The sequence below is a fragment of the Salmo trutta genome, chromosome 22 (assembly GCF_901001165.1).
Source record: "Salmo trutta chromosome 22, fSalTru1.1, whole genome shotgun sequence".
NCBI lineage: Eukaryota > Metazoa > Chordata > Actinopteri > Salmoniformes > Salmonidae > Salmo > Salmo trutta.
Genome location: NC_042978.1, coordinates 41,674,195 through 41,688,519, shown reverse-complemented (window position 1 = coordinate 41,688,519; position 14,325 = coordinate 41,674,195). Strand labels below are relative to the sequence as shown.

At 43.4% G+C, this 14,325-nt stretch overlaps 1 long non-coding RNA gene and 1 pseudogene across 1 annotated transcript; both read right to left on the bottom strand.

Annotated features, from left to right (window-relative positions):
• Positions 1 to 1,442: 1,442 nt before the first annotated feature.
• On the bottom strand, positions 1,443 to 7,619 carry LOC115157906 (protein O-linked-mannose beta-1,2-N-acetylglucosaminyltransferase 1-like; annotated as a pseudogene).
• A 4,572-nt stretch (positions 7,620 to 12,191) lies between these two features.
• On the bottom strand, positions 12,192 to 13,955 carry LOC115159020 (uncharacterized). The gene is made up of 3 exons (XR_003868816.1): positions 13,689 to 13,955; positions 12,770 to 12,954; positions 12,192 to 12,268 (listed from the first exon to the last, which is right to left on the bottom strand). It is a non-coding gene; the product is annotated as an uncharacterized LOC115159020 (long non-coding RNA).
• Positions 13,956 to 14,325: the final 370 nt, after the last annotated feature.

Below are 14,325 nucleotides of genomic sequence, written 5' to 3'. Positions count from 1 at the left end.
TGTAGATTCACCTCTATAATAAATTAACATACTTATGTTAATCACACACTTATGAAGTATTTCACAACAACTGACACCACTACCAAACTGCATAAGAGATAAATGTGTCTATAGATGTCTACGAATGTGTCTATGAATGTGTCTATGAATGTGTCTATGAATGTGTCTATAGATGTCTATGAATGTGTCTATGGATGTGTCTATGAATGTGTCTATAGATGTCTATGAATGTGTCTATGGATGTGTCTATGAATGTGTCTATGAATGTGTCAATAGATGTCTATGAATGTGTCTATGGATGTGTCTATGAATGTGTCTATAGATGTCTATGAATGTGTCTATGAATGTGTCTATGAATGTGTCTATTAATGTTTCTATTAATGTTTCTATAAACGTAAGAATGAATGTGTATGAATATCTATTAATGTGTCTATAAATGTGTCTGAATGTTTCTATAGATGTCTATGAAAGTGTCTATGAATGTGTCTATAGATGTCTATGAATGTGTCTATGAATGTGTCTATAGATGTCTATGAATGTGTCTATGAATGAGTCTATAGATGTCTATGAATGTGTCTATGAACGTGTCTGAATGTGTCTATAGATGTCTATGAATGTGTCTATGAATGTGTCTATGAATGGTTCTATTAATGTTTCTATGAATGTGAGTATGAATGTATCTATAAATGTGAGAATGAATGTGTATGAATGTTTCTATAGAGGTCTATAAATGTGTCTATGAATGTTTCAAATAATGTGTCTATAAATGTGTTTATGGATGTTTCTATAGATAGCTATGAATGTGTCTATGAATGTGAGTATGAATGTGTCTATAGATGTGAGTATGAATGTGTCTATGGATGTGAGTATGAATGTGTCTATAAAGGTGTCTATGAATGTGTCTATAGATGTGAGTATGAATATGTCTATAAATGTGAGTATGAATGTGTCTATGAATGTGTCTATAAATGTGTCTATGAATGTGAGTATGAATGTGTCTATGAATGTGTCTATAGATGTGAGTATGAATGTGTCTATAAAGGTGTCTATGAATGTGTCTATAGATGTGAGTATGAATGTGTCTATGGATGTGTGTAAATGTGTTTATGAATGTGTCTATAGATGTGTGTAAATGTGTTTATGAATGTGTCTATAGATCAGTTGTGACCCGTCATTCAGGGCACTGTTTTGAGCCCTACAGCTTGTTTTTTTGTATGTCATTTTGGAATTAATACGTGTCAAATATCAGTTTGCAAACAATGCAAAAAAATTCTAAATAATAATCATTGAGTTAATAAAGCCTCCATACAAACATGGTCTCTGTTTTGCTTTCTTGAGTAAGGCAACTCCAAAATGCAGGTGTTTCAGCCTAGCTCAGTGCTTTCTGTGGAGGTGAGACAGCCAGCTGAAAATACGGAAAATACGGAAAATGCCGCTCCCTTTTATACTGCTTCCTGGTACAGAAAGTTGCAGCCTGATGGTGGGGGGAGGGGGGAGTTACAGTCTGATGGTAGGGGAGAGTGGGGAAAGTTGCAGCCTGATGGTGGGGGGAGGGGGGAGTTACAGTCTGCTTCCCGGTACAGCCTCCAAAGATCATTGTGATACCCTCTGACATTCAGATCCCACACATGCAGGCACTGAGGAGGACAACACACATCAGTCCACAAACCTCTTCAGAGAAAGACAACGCAAATGGTAGAAGAGAGTGGGGAAAGTTACAGCCTGAACAGTCTGATGGTAGGGGAGAGGGGGGAAAGTTACAGCCTGAACAGTTTGATGGTAGGGGAGAGTGGGGAAAGTTACAGTCTGATGGTAAGGGGGGAAAGTTACAGTCTGATGGTAGGGGAGAGTGGGGAAAGTTACAGTCTGATGGTAGGGGGGGAAAGTTACAGTCTGATGGTAGGGGAGAGTGGGGAAAGTTACAGTCTGATGGTAGGGGGGGAAAGTTACAGTCTGATGGTGGGGGGGAGTTACAGTCTGATGGTAGGGGGGGAAAGTTACAGTCTGATGGTAGGGAAGAGTGGGGAAAGTTACAGTCTGATGGTAGGGGGGGAAAGTTACAGTCTGATGGTAGGGGAGAGTGGGGAAAGTTACAGTCTGATGGTAGGGTAGAGTGGGGAAAGTTACAGTCTGATGGTGGGGGGGAGTTACAGTTTGATGGTAGGGGGGGAAGTTACAGTCTGATGGTAGGGGGGGAAAATTACAGTCTGATGGTGGGGGGGAGTTACAGTCTGATGGTAGAGGAAAGTGGGGAAAGTTACAGTCTGATAATAGTAGAGAGTGGGGAAAGTTACAGTCTGATGGTAGGGGAGAGTGGGGAAAGTTACAGTCTGATGGTAGGGGAGAGTGGGGAAAGTTACAGTCTGATGGTAGGGGAGAGTGGGGAAAGTTACAGTCTGATGGTAGGGGAGAGTGGGGAAAGTTACAGTCTGATGGTAGGGGGAGGGGAAAGTTACAGTCTGATGGTAGGAGGGATTGGGGAAAGTTACAGTCTGATGGTGGGGGGGGAGTTACAGTCTGATGGTGGGGGGGAGTTACAGTCTGATGGTAGGGGGTGGGGAAAGTTACAGTCTGATGGTAGGGGAGAGTGGGGAAAGTTACAGTCTGATGGTAGGAGGGATTGGGGAAAGTTACAGTCTGATGGTAGGGGAGAGTTACAGTCTGATGGTAGGGGAGAGTTACAGTCTGATGGTAGGGGGTGGGGAAAGTTACAGTCTGATGGTAGGAGGGATTGGGGAAAGTTACAGTCTGATGGTAGGAGGGATTGGGGAAAGTTACAGTCTGATGGTGGGGGGGAGTTACAGTCTGATGGTAGGGGGTGGGGAAAGTTACAGTCTGATGGTAGGGGAGAGTGGGGAAAGTTACAGTCTGATGGTAGGGGGTGGGGAAAGTTACAGTCTGATGGTAGGGGGTGGGGAAAGTTACAGTCTGATGGTAGGGGAGAGTGGGGAAAGTTACAGTCTGATGGTAGGAGGGATTGGGGAAAGTTACAGTCTGATGGTAGGAGGGATTGGGGAAAGTTACAGTCTGATGGTAGGAGGGATTGGGGAAAGTTACAGTCTGATGGTAGGGGAGAGTTACAGTCTGATGGTAGGGGGTGGGGAAAGTTACAGTCTGATGGTAGGAGGGATTGGGGAAAGTTACAGTCTGATGGTAGGAGGGATTGGGGAAAGTTACAGTCTGATGGTGGGGGGGAGTTACAGTCTGATGGTAGGGGGTGGGGAAAGTTACAGTCTGATGGTAGGGGAGAGTGGGGAAAGTTACAGTCTGATGGTAACGGGGAGTGGGAAAAGTTACAGTCTGAACAGTTTGACTATTGTAAAGTATTTTTATTCAAAGGCTAAGTGCTTGTGTCTCTACATCTCCCCTTCTTTCCTTCAGTTTCTCCCTGTCACATCTGCTCCCGCTCTTCCCTTCCCCTGGCGCTTGAGGGCGCCAGATTACCCTGCATCACACACTCCTGCCATCCATCACCCACACCTGCCTTCCCTCGTCACTCGCATCAGCGTTATTGGACTCACCTGGACTCACTTATCACATGTTTATTTCCTCCCCTATATTTGTCTGTTCCCTTGCTCTGTTCCCTGCGGCTGCATTAATTGTTTTTGTCTTTTGAATTTGTGTCTGACGCTGTTCCTGTCTCGTCTCTGTCCGTTATAATTAAATGTTTTACTCCCCGTACCTGCTTCGTCTCTCCAGCGTCATTCCGCGTGACAGAATGCAGCAGCGATACATACGAAGCATCGGGGAGTACTGGCGTTCTGGTTGGAATGGTGTCAGCGGCTCTGGGTCACCACAGATGGAACCGGGGATGCCTAGCCAGCTCTTCGGGTTTTCACGCCCTAGCTGGCTCGGATGGCGCCCATCCCACGTCGGGCCTCAGCCGGATCATCAGTTCTTGTTCGCCCAGCCGGTCCAGGAGTGTTTTGTTTGTTGTTCGTTTTGTTTGTGACGTCGGGGTGGATTCCGCCGCCGATGGAACCAGGGGTGCCTCAGCCAGCCCGTCGAGCTTTCACACCCTGGCTGGCTCGAGAGGTTTTGTTGCCTCGGTTGGCTCGGCAGGTTCCCACCCCACGTCACGCTCCCCTGGATCATCGGGCTCCCCTTCTGCTGCGAGATCGACAGGCTCTCATGCCTCGGCCGGCTCACCCAGGTGGGAAGCCGGGTGGCGTCCCAAGAGGGAGGGGTACTGTCACGTCTGCTCCCACTCTTCCCTTCCCCTGGCGCTTGAGGGCACCAGATTATCCTGCATCACACACTCCTGCCATCCATCACCCACACCTGCCTTCCCTCGTCACTCGCATCAGCGTTATTGGACTCACCTGGGCTCACTTATCACATGTTTATTTCCTCCCCTATATTTGTCTGTTCCCTTGCTTTGTTCCCTGCTGCTGCATTGATTGTTTTTTGCCTTTAGTTCTGACGCTGTTCCTGTCTTGTCTGTCAGTTGTTTATTAAATGTTTACTCCCCGTACCTGCTTCGTCCTTCCAGCGTCATTCCAGCGTCATTCCGCGTGACACTCCCTCCCTCTCTACGTTGGCGAGCTTTCTTCAGTGGGTTTTTCAGGTATCAGGCTCCAGCTCCATCTTGATGTACAGGACGTAGTTCTTCCCCTCTGCATCAGGGATGAAAGAGTCCTCACATGGGTTCTTACTATGGCCCAGCACTTCAGCCTCCCTGAGCACAACAGATATCCCACCTGAGCACAACAGACAGAATAACAGTTATATTAGACATCCCACTTGAGCACAACAGACAGAATAACACACACAATAAAAACTTCACCAATACAGAAGTTGGGCTGATTTTGCGGACTACATCAGATACATTCTCACTCACTTCAGTAAGTTCTCAATCTCCAGCTCATAGGCATCTTTTTTGAAGCGGTCTACATTCTTCATCTGGATGTTAGGTACCGAGTTGAGCCTGAGCTTCTTGAAATGCACTTCCTAGAGAGGACGAAACACTTGGACAGGTGAGACAGCTTGGACACAATCAGCTTGTGAAAAACCCACTGAAGAAAGTTCACTTTAAAACAGTCTTTAATACAGTCCGCTCAAACTTTACAACAGATGTCATCGTACTAACTAGACCCTGTTGCAATCAGGGCAGACTCGTCACGCTCCGACGTAAGACAATGGGCTATATGATTGACCCTGTGCTAGTAGTGAAGAAGAGGGCCTTACGTGGAATAGCCGTTCATGTTGAGCCTGATGATGCCAAAGTGGTATGAGCAGGACATGTCAAGGATGATACACTCTGGATTTCCTCTGCTCTAGCATACGCATCCACATGTTCCAGTCCCAAAGCTAGAAACACACATTTGACAGAGTTTGACATGCTTCTAAGTACGGTAATGGAACATTTAGACTTTGTCTCTCGTTCCGCGCTCGCGCGTTATGCCTTTGGACAAGTGATCTGTACGCACGAACAAAACGGAGGTATTTGTACATAAATATGGATTATTTCGAACAAAAACAACATTTCTTGTGGAAGTAGCAGCCCTGGGAGTGCATTCCGACGAAGATCAGCAAAGGTAAGAGAATATTTCTAATACTAATTCTGAGTTTAGGTTGTTAGAACTTGGCGGGTGTCTGAATAGCTAGTTATCATTTCACAATGAACATAGACTGATAGAAACACACACCTTCTCAGACATGGGCCATTTGGCCTCCAGATCATCCTTGTAGAGGCTCTTCTTCAGCATCCAGCCAAGGCCTGACATACTCTCCACTCTGTAGAGCAGGGTGAGGTCTTCCACTGTGTGTTCATAACCCTGTTATAACACACACTACATAATCACACTCTCCATTCTGTAGAGCAGGGCGAGGTCCTCCACTGTGTGTTCATAACCCTGTTATAACACACACTACATAATCACACTCTCCACTCTGTAGAGCAGGGCGAGGTCCTCTGCTGTGTGTTGGTAACCCTGCATAACAGAATTACAACAGATATTACACATTACATAAGCACATCCTTTCCACACACTACAGCAACGAAGGGAAAGCGTTTAAGGGTGTAGAGGTGTTAAAGTGAGAGGTGGAGACAGGACACGGACTGACCTGGTCATTCCAGACTGAGATGCAGCTCAGGCTGTCATCCTCGTTCAGTAGATCAGGTCTGGCTCAGGAAACTGGACAGCATCAACAACATTAAACATGATGTCACCAGCAGAACAGCATCAGTTCACCAACAATACTTGGATAGCTTCATTTCATGTTGGAAATCTTTAAAGTCAATTCAAGACCACTCTACTATAATACATTCCATTCCTGTATTGGTGATAGTTGAACTTGGCTATCTACCTCTACATGTTATTGCTGGTCTTTCCCTGTGTGTATACAGCTTTGATTTGTCTGATTCCTAGTTGATTGGCTAAATGATCAAGATGGCGCCGACAGAGAGGGCTGCCTCGCTTCTAGTCCTTAGGAAATTTTGCTACAAGCATTTCGCTACACTTGCAATAACATCTGCTAACCATGTGTATGTGACCAATAACATTTGATTTGATTTAAATGTAATTTCAAAAGGGCGTGTTTGCGAGGGTAAACAGGCATTGAATTCAGTCAGCCCAATCCTCCAAATGTTTCTAAAGTATTTGCAGTCATTGGTTTATAGAGGACAGAGTGCACACCTGTTCAACAGTAAATACATTGAAGGCTTGGGGCACACAATGGAGATTGAGTGTCCCAGTGAGTTACAACAGCAGGAAACATGTGGATCTGCTGCCCCCTTCTGGTCATTAATGGTAACATTCATCCTAAAGAACATGCTTGGCTACATTCAACACATAGACAATCTTCCAATGATCTTTGCTCTGAGATTGAAGAAACACAGTCATTTTGAGGTTGTATTCTAGATATAGTAGTACCCCTCTATATGTTGTATAGTTAAAGCTTCCATCAAGCTAAAACTATAGACATCTTACCTGAAGAAATCTATGGAGATAGCCAGGTCTTCTTCCAGGACTATGGCAAAGTTGGCATCCAGCAAATCAACCACATAACAACCACATAACCAGGTGGAGGTGGACGGGAAGATGAAAATAGTCACTGGGTGTAGGTTGAAGGTTGCAGTCAGACTGTCTTCGTAGTGCTGAGAGAGGAGAGAGAGGAAAAAGAGGTGGTAGTGAGTGGGTTTATACCAAAACACTGTGCATAACAACACAACATTGCCATTGATTGTGTCATTGGTTGGTGTCTGACAGGAGTTCATGCTATATAAACCAGTCCTTATGATCCTGCTGCTTTGCTGAAACGATCCGTCTCATAGATAAAATAAGTGATTTCTAGTTGACTGATGACTGTTTCAGCTGGTCTGTGTCTCTGATGGCGGCTGCTCGGAGGGTGAGGAGTGTGTTGGCTGACCGACATCTCACCTGTGATACTCTGGTATTCTTGATGCTGATGGAAGTGTGTTGAACCCCCTTCAGTCCAAGCAGCTCCAACACATCCATGGGCTCCTGTACACACACACACACAACTAAAGGGTAGCCAAATACAGAAGTCCATACTTACAGTGGTGCCACCTACTGCCACACAGACCTTGGAGCAGCTGGAGACACCTTGATGTCCAGGAGCTTCCTACTGCTTGCCAGCTTGCACAGGGTCTCCATGTTGGGCAGGGTCTCATCTGAAAGGGAGCAGAGGGGTCAGCCATTTTGAATTATGGAAACTTGTTTTATAAGTTGACTAAGACTGTGCATAATATTGTTCAGCGGTATGATTTTCATATGTTATCAACTTCTTAAGGCTAATGCTAGTGAGGAACATCTTTTTATATGCATAATAATGGAAATACGTGTGAAACAAACGGTGGAAGAATGTTCAAGCCTCAACATACTCCTGTACTGGCTCTTCCTCGTTAGCTTATTGTGTCTAAGATGAGTTCGATATTCACAAGGACTGCGACCAGAATAAAATAGAACCGCTCCGGCCTGCACAGAAGTAAAAGACAAGATGTTGTTCTCAAAATTTATCTCAAATGTAGCCTAACCAAAGGTGACAATGAATGCTCACGTGGAGGCCTCGGCGGATGACTCACTTGTTAGTTAGGTTGTATTTCTGGTCCCGTGTGGCTCAGTTGGTAGAGCATGGTGTTTGCAATGCCAGGGTTGTGGGTTCAATTCCCACAGGGGACCAGTACGGAGAGAAAAAATTTGTAAAATGTATGCATTCACTACTGTAAGTTGCTCTGGATAAGAGCGTCTGCTAAATTACTAAAATGTAAATGTAGGTAGAGGCTCTGTTGTTGGTGTGGAATGAATAGTTTCACTTGAGGATTAGGTGTCCATCTCTGACTGTGGCATGAGACTGCAACCCCTCACCTCCTCCTTACGACAACGCATGTACCTACACAGCATCCAGTGCAAGCTGATAACCAGTTAGAGTGATTAGCTGCAATTGCCTCGTCATCTTGAAAGTAGATAGGGCAGAAGTTGAAGAATGCTGTAGCTAACTACCTAGTTTGTGTACTGCTAGCTAAATGGTTAGTGTGATCCAGAATCCTTGGGATGTGCCTACCCTACCATACCCCTTCACTAACCATGCAGGGACATCACAAGGAGCCCGAATAGTATGGACCCCAGCTAAACATTGGCTAGTAGTAATAGTTAACACACCAATAAAGTGAACGGATGCAAGATCAAAGAGAAGCAGCACTGCAGGTGGGTGGCAGCATAGCCTAGTGGTTAGAGCATTGGACTAATAATGGAAAGGTTGCAAGTTCAAATCCCTGAGATGACAAGGTACAAATCTGTCATTCTGCCCCTGAACAAGGCAGTTAACCCACTGTTCCTAGGCTGTCATTGAAAATAAGAATTTGTTCTTAACTGACCTGCCTAGTTAAATAAAAAATCCCACCCATAGATATTTACTGTCAGCTACCTAACACACTACTTATGTTAGCTAGCTTCACTCATTGCCACCTGGTGGTAGGATATACGCTACCGTTCAAAAGTTTGGTGTCACTAAGATGTTTCCATTTATTGTCCATTAAAACAACATCAAATTGATCAGAAATACAGTGTAGACAATGTTAATGTTGTAATTGACTATTGTAGCTGGAAACAGCTGATTTTTAATGGAATATCTAGATAGGCATACAGAGGCCCATTATCAGCAACCATCAGTCCTGTGTTCCAATGGCACGTTGTGTTAGCTAATCCAAGTTTATCATTTTAAAAGGCTTATTGATCATTAGAAAACCCTTTTGCAATTCTGTTAGCACAGCTGAAAACTGTTGCTCTGATTAAAGAAGCAATAAAAATTGCCTTTTAGACTAGTTGAGTATCTGGAGCATCAGCATTTGTGGGTTCGATTACAGGCTTAAAATGTCCATAAACAAAGTACTTTTTTCTGAAACTCGTCAGTCGATTCTTGTTCTTATTTTGCTTTATCATTGACTTAAGGAAGACAAGCTAACTAAATGTGACTTATCGGCTAGTACTGAAGCATGACATGTTTTTGAGTTACGTTTTTAGCCCAAAGCCTTGTATTTCAGCAAAACAGCTTAAGTTAGGCAACTTCTTCAGCCTGACTGGCTTTCTTTTAAATGCTAGCGTTAGCCACACTAGCTCGCAATTAGCATGAAGACACAGAAAAGCTCACAAAGCAAATTTGGCTAGTGACAACCTTGTAAAACCTTTGCTAACATCTAACGTTACATGTTAGCTTTCGAACAGAGCAGACTAATGTGCACATTCACTTTTGAATATATTCCATCGAAGCTTATTAGGGTAAAATAACTTCAGGCATATACCCAGTACTGCTTCAAAGGAATATGGTTCCCATTCCTTCCGCTTTATTTTCACACAATTGTATCTTGCAGAAGGGATCCATGAAGAGGAGCTTGGAGTGGGCAATGGGGAGGCTGATAAAGCAGCAGAGAAGACCTGATTCATCAAGTATCTATTAATTTAGGTGATTCTCACCTGGTTGGCATGCATGCACAACAAGGTATGCAACATTAAGGTTAATCAAATATCCAATGTTATTAAAACATGTATTCCAATTTACAGTGAAGCAACATTTGTCAGTTGTGTTAATGTTATGAACTACAAACAATCTATGGTTCTTGGAGTCAATGAATCAATTGAAAGGGACTACAATTAGAATTTTAAAATTGTGCCAGTAAAGATGACAAAGTAATCTGCTCTTATGGCTCGGTTTACATTTTTTCCAGACACTTCAATCTCACACTCTTAATGTTTGACGTCAGGCAAAAGGTCTTCAGCCACCGTAGGACGGAGAGCCGCTGGTTGGCATTTGACTGCAGTGTCTGTGGGTGGGTGTACCAGGAAAAGTCGTTAGAAGTTAGGTCCCCACGATACCGAAGCTTCTTATGCGCCAAATACAACAGGGGTAGAATCTGTTTAGAAGCCTCTTGGACCTAGACTTGGCACTCCGGTACCGCTTGCCGTGCGGTTGCAGAGAACTGTAGCTGTGGCTCCACTGGCAATCCCAGCCTAGGAATGCTGAAGCACCCGAAGTGAAAATGAAAACCTTCTCCATGGTTAAAGGGTATGTGTTCTCCCCTGAAAAAAGGGAAGGGGGGGGGGCATTAAAGTCCATAAGTAACACTTGTTGGAGAACACAATACTCTAAGTGAAAGTAGTTTGTGATTTAATTTATCTATTACATTCTTAGGGGGCCCATGGAAGAATAAGGCTACAAAATGCTGTCCCACAGTTGTGAGAGTGAGTAGGTGATGTTTTATTGATGTGGGCCATATTACTTCAATGATCATGGTTTTGCATCTAACCTTCCACCTCCAGAAGTCAGTCCCTCCAGAAACATATGACTCTTCTCTCTATTGCTCTTTGATTGGTACCATGTGGGGAGCGCTCTGCTTTGAAGAGAGAAGCTATGTCTTTGGCCAAAAGAGGCTTCTCAGCATAGATGAAAACCTCGCTGAAGAGGCTTGAGTGTCTATTCACGTAAGGCAGGAGACCTAGACACTCCAGACCCTCTTTGAAACTATAAAGTAAAAAAAAAGTGTATGAATTTGCCCTGAAGAATTTAACTTGAGATTCCTTAGATATATGGAAACTCACTACTCAAGAGCATCCCGTATCCTGCTTTCTAAGTAGAACTTTGTGGCTGACTCCACTAGGGGATCCCTCTCCAATGTTTCGCACTGGACCCAACATGACCACTTCCTGTGCCTTGTCAACAGTTTGTGCTAACTGGATCTTAGATTGTTTACTGAACTGTGATTTGGGACATATTAGCAAAACAATAAACTGATTATCACTATCCTTAAAGATAGACTGCCAACAAAAATAAACCAAATCCATGTGGAAAAGTTCTCATGAACTACAACCCAAATTTTTGACAAACCTAGAGCAAATTAACAGTAACATAACATCCATCACAGTATAAAGTACTTACCTTCAACTTCTCTCTGAAGTCATATTCCGCAATTGTCACATCCTGACCATAGAAAGCTTTATTTTCTATGGTAGAGTAGGTCAGGGCGTGACAGGGGGTTTTGTCTAGTTTCAATTTTCTATGTTGGGTGGTTCTAGTGTCTGTATTTCTATGTTGTTTTTTGGGATGATCTCCAATTAGAGGCAGCTGGTCATTGTTGTCTCTAATTGGGGATCATATTTAAGTTGTTTTTCCCACTAGGTTTTGTGGGAGATTATTTTGAGTTAGTGTATGTTTCACCTCTTCGTCACGGTTTGTTGTTTATTAGTATGTCTTGCATAGTTTCACAGTTATAAAATGTGGAACAATACACACAGTGCGCCTTGGTCTCCATCATACAACATACGTGACAGCAATTTCTTTCAGTTCTGGCACAGGAGGTTGTAGGCAACACACTTGCCTGTATAGCCTCTGAAGAAATGTGGCTCTACACCCCCATGTACCAGACAGCAATCGTGTGGCCCACCTGCTTGTATACGCCATCAGAGTGCTGTCACACAGAAGACAAACAGTAAACAGTACAAAAATCAAATGTCTTACTCAAGTCATATATATTGCCATAAACGTGTCTTTGTTGGTGTTTAAGTGTAACTCACCTTGAGAGTTGCAAGAAAGGCATTTTTGTCAATCAGGACCATCAAATATTGCAGAGGAATGGATGGCACTCATTAGCAGCCGGAGAAATTCGAGGGACCACCCTCATCAGCTGCCCCTTTTCTGTCCGGATTAAAGCGGGCTCTCGTAAAGCCTCTCATTGCACAATCATAAACGTTGTCCCTCATCACGTTCATTTGGTTGGCATCTCAGTAACTTCAGCAGTGTTTGGAGTTCAACACTGAAAAGAGACTTTCAGAATAACAAAGCTCAGATACTTCCCACAATTCATCTGTAATAACAAGACATTTCATTATTTACAGGGATGACTTACTCATTGCCATCACCAACATCAACAGAAAAGTGTGGTGAAGGTGGACGATAAGCCTCAAGGAATGGTGGAGGGGAGGCCACAGGAAGTGGTATAGGTGGAGGGGGGCCACAAGAAGTGGTGCAGAAGATGGGGGGGGGGGGGGCACAGGAATAGGTGCTGCCACAAGTGTAGCCTCGTTTGTAGAAGTAGTCGGTAAAAGGTTATTTAAAGGCTTATACATTTCAAAAACATGGAGAAAGCAATAAAGCTGTCAAACAATGTGACTGCGTTCTGAAAATGATTTACAGAAAAAAAAATGTAGCCGCATGCATCACTCACTATAGAATGTAATCAATGTGTAGGTCAAGAAGACAATTTAAGGATGCATGTAGCTCTATTTTTTTAAATAATATTTTCAATATGTATTACATTCAACAAGCAGACAGTGTTGTTTTCTCCTCCATGGTCCGTCCTAACTCTGGAGGGAATACCATATCTGGAGACAGCATTCATGAAGCAATCCTTTACAGTACTGCTGCGATTGTTGCTGGTAGCACGGAGAAACAACGAGACGGCTGTACCCATCAATGCCACCATGTATGACTATCCTCCACCTAAATCAGAAAACACAGCACTGGTTGATACAAAAGCTGAACACATGAAATATACAAAACATCACCATCCTCCTTTACCACTTAGATGCTGCATCAGGTTCCTGCAGTATATAACAAAGCAGCAGACCAGATAGATAGATAGATAGATAGATAGATATCTTTGGTCTGTCCTGTCTTGACTGTAGTCATTCAAAATTGTTTGATTGGTAAGAACCTGGAAACCATGTGTCACGGTTGTCGTCGGTGAAGGAGGACCAAAACGCAGCAGGTACGTATAGGCTCATCTTGACTTTTATTAACCTTCAAAATGAACGTACAAAAATAACAAAACACGACCGATCAACAACAACAAAAAGTCTGGTAAGGCACAAGGCTAAACACAGAACAATCACCCACGAATCACAAACACACCCCAATATATGGGACTCTTAATCAAAGGCAAAGAGAAAACACCTGCCTTCAATTGAGAGTCCCAACCCCAATTAATCACCCATAGACATACACTCACTAGATTCCACATAGACATACATAAACCTAGACCATAAACCAAAACCCCGGAAATACTAAATCAAACACCCTTTAAACAAACACACCCACCCTGAACCACATAAAACAAATACCCTCTGCCACGTCCTGACCAAACTACAATACTAATTAACCCTTATACTGGCCAGGACGTGACACCATGCATCTAAAGTCTGTATTTTATAGCATTACGCCCAAGAACAACTGACCTTAGATGACGTTTGAGTGTTGATCGGGACACATGTAAAATATCTGCCATCTGAGACACACTGAAAGCACAGGACATCAGAAACCTCAGTTGCTCTTGAGTGATGGCATAACAAGGTGCACCTCTAGCTTCTCTCCAAGTCTGAGGAGCCCGGTAACCGGAACTGGCTGTAACAATAATACACTGCATTTAGGCTGTCATATTCGTGTATGTTGGTGGCAGGGAGGTCAGGAGAAACCAAATTGGTTATTCTGGAGTACATAATTTAAAAAACAAAATCCACAACCAAAATAACATGGGTAACATAATACCCGTCACACACCGATACAAAACACACATAACATCACACATAACATCACACATAACATCACACATAACATCACACATAACATCACACATAACATCACACATAACATCACACATAACATCACACATAACATCACACATAACATCACACATAACATCACACATAACATCACACATAACATCACACATAACATCACACATAACATCACACATAACATCACACATAACATCACACATAACATAACAAAAACAATCACCGACAAGGACATGAGGGGAAACAGAGGGTTAAATACACAACATGTAATTGATGGGATTGGAAACAGGTGTGTAGG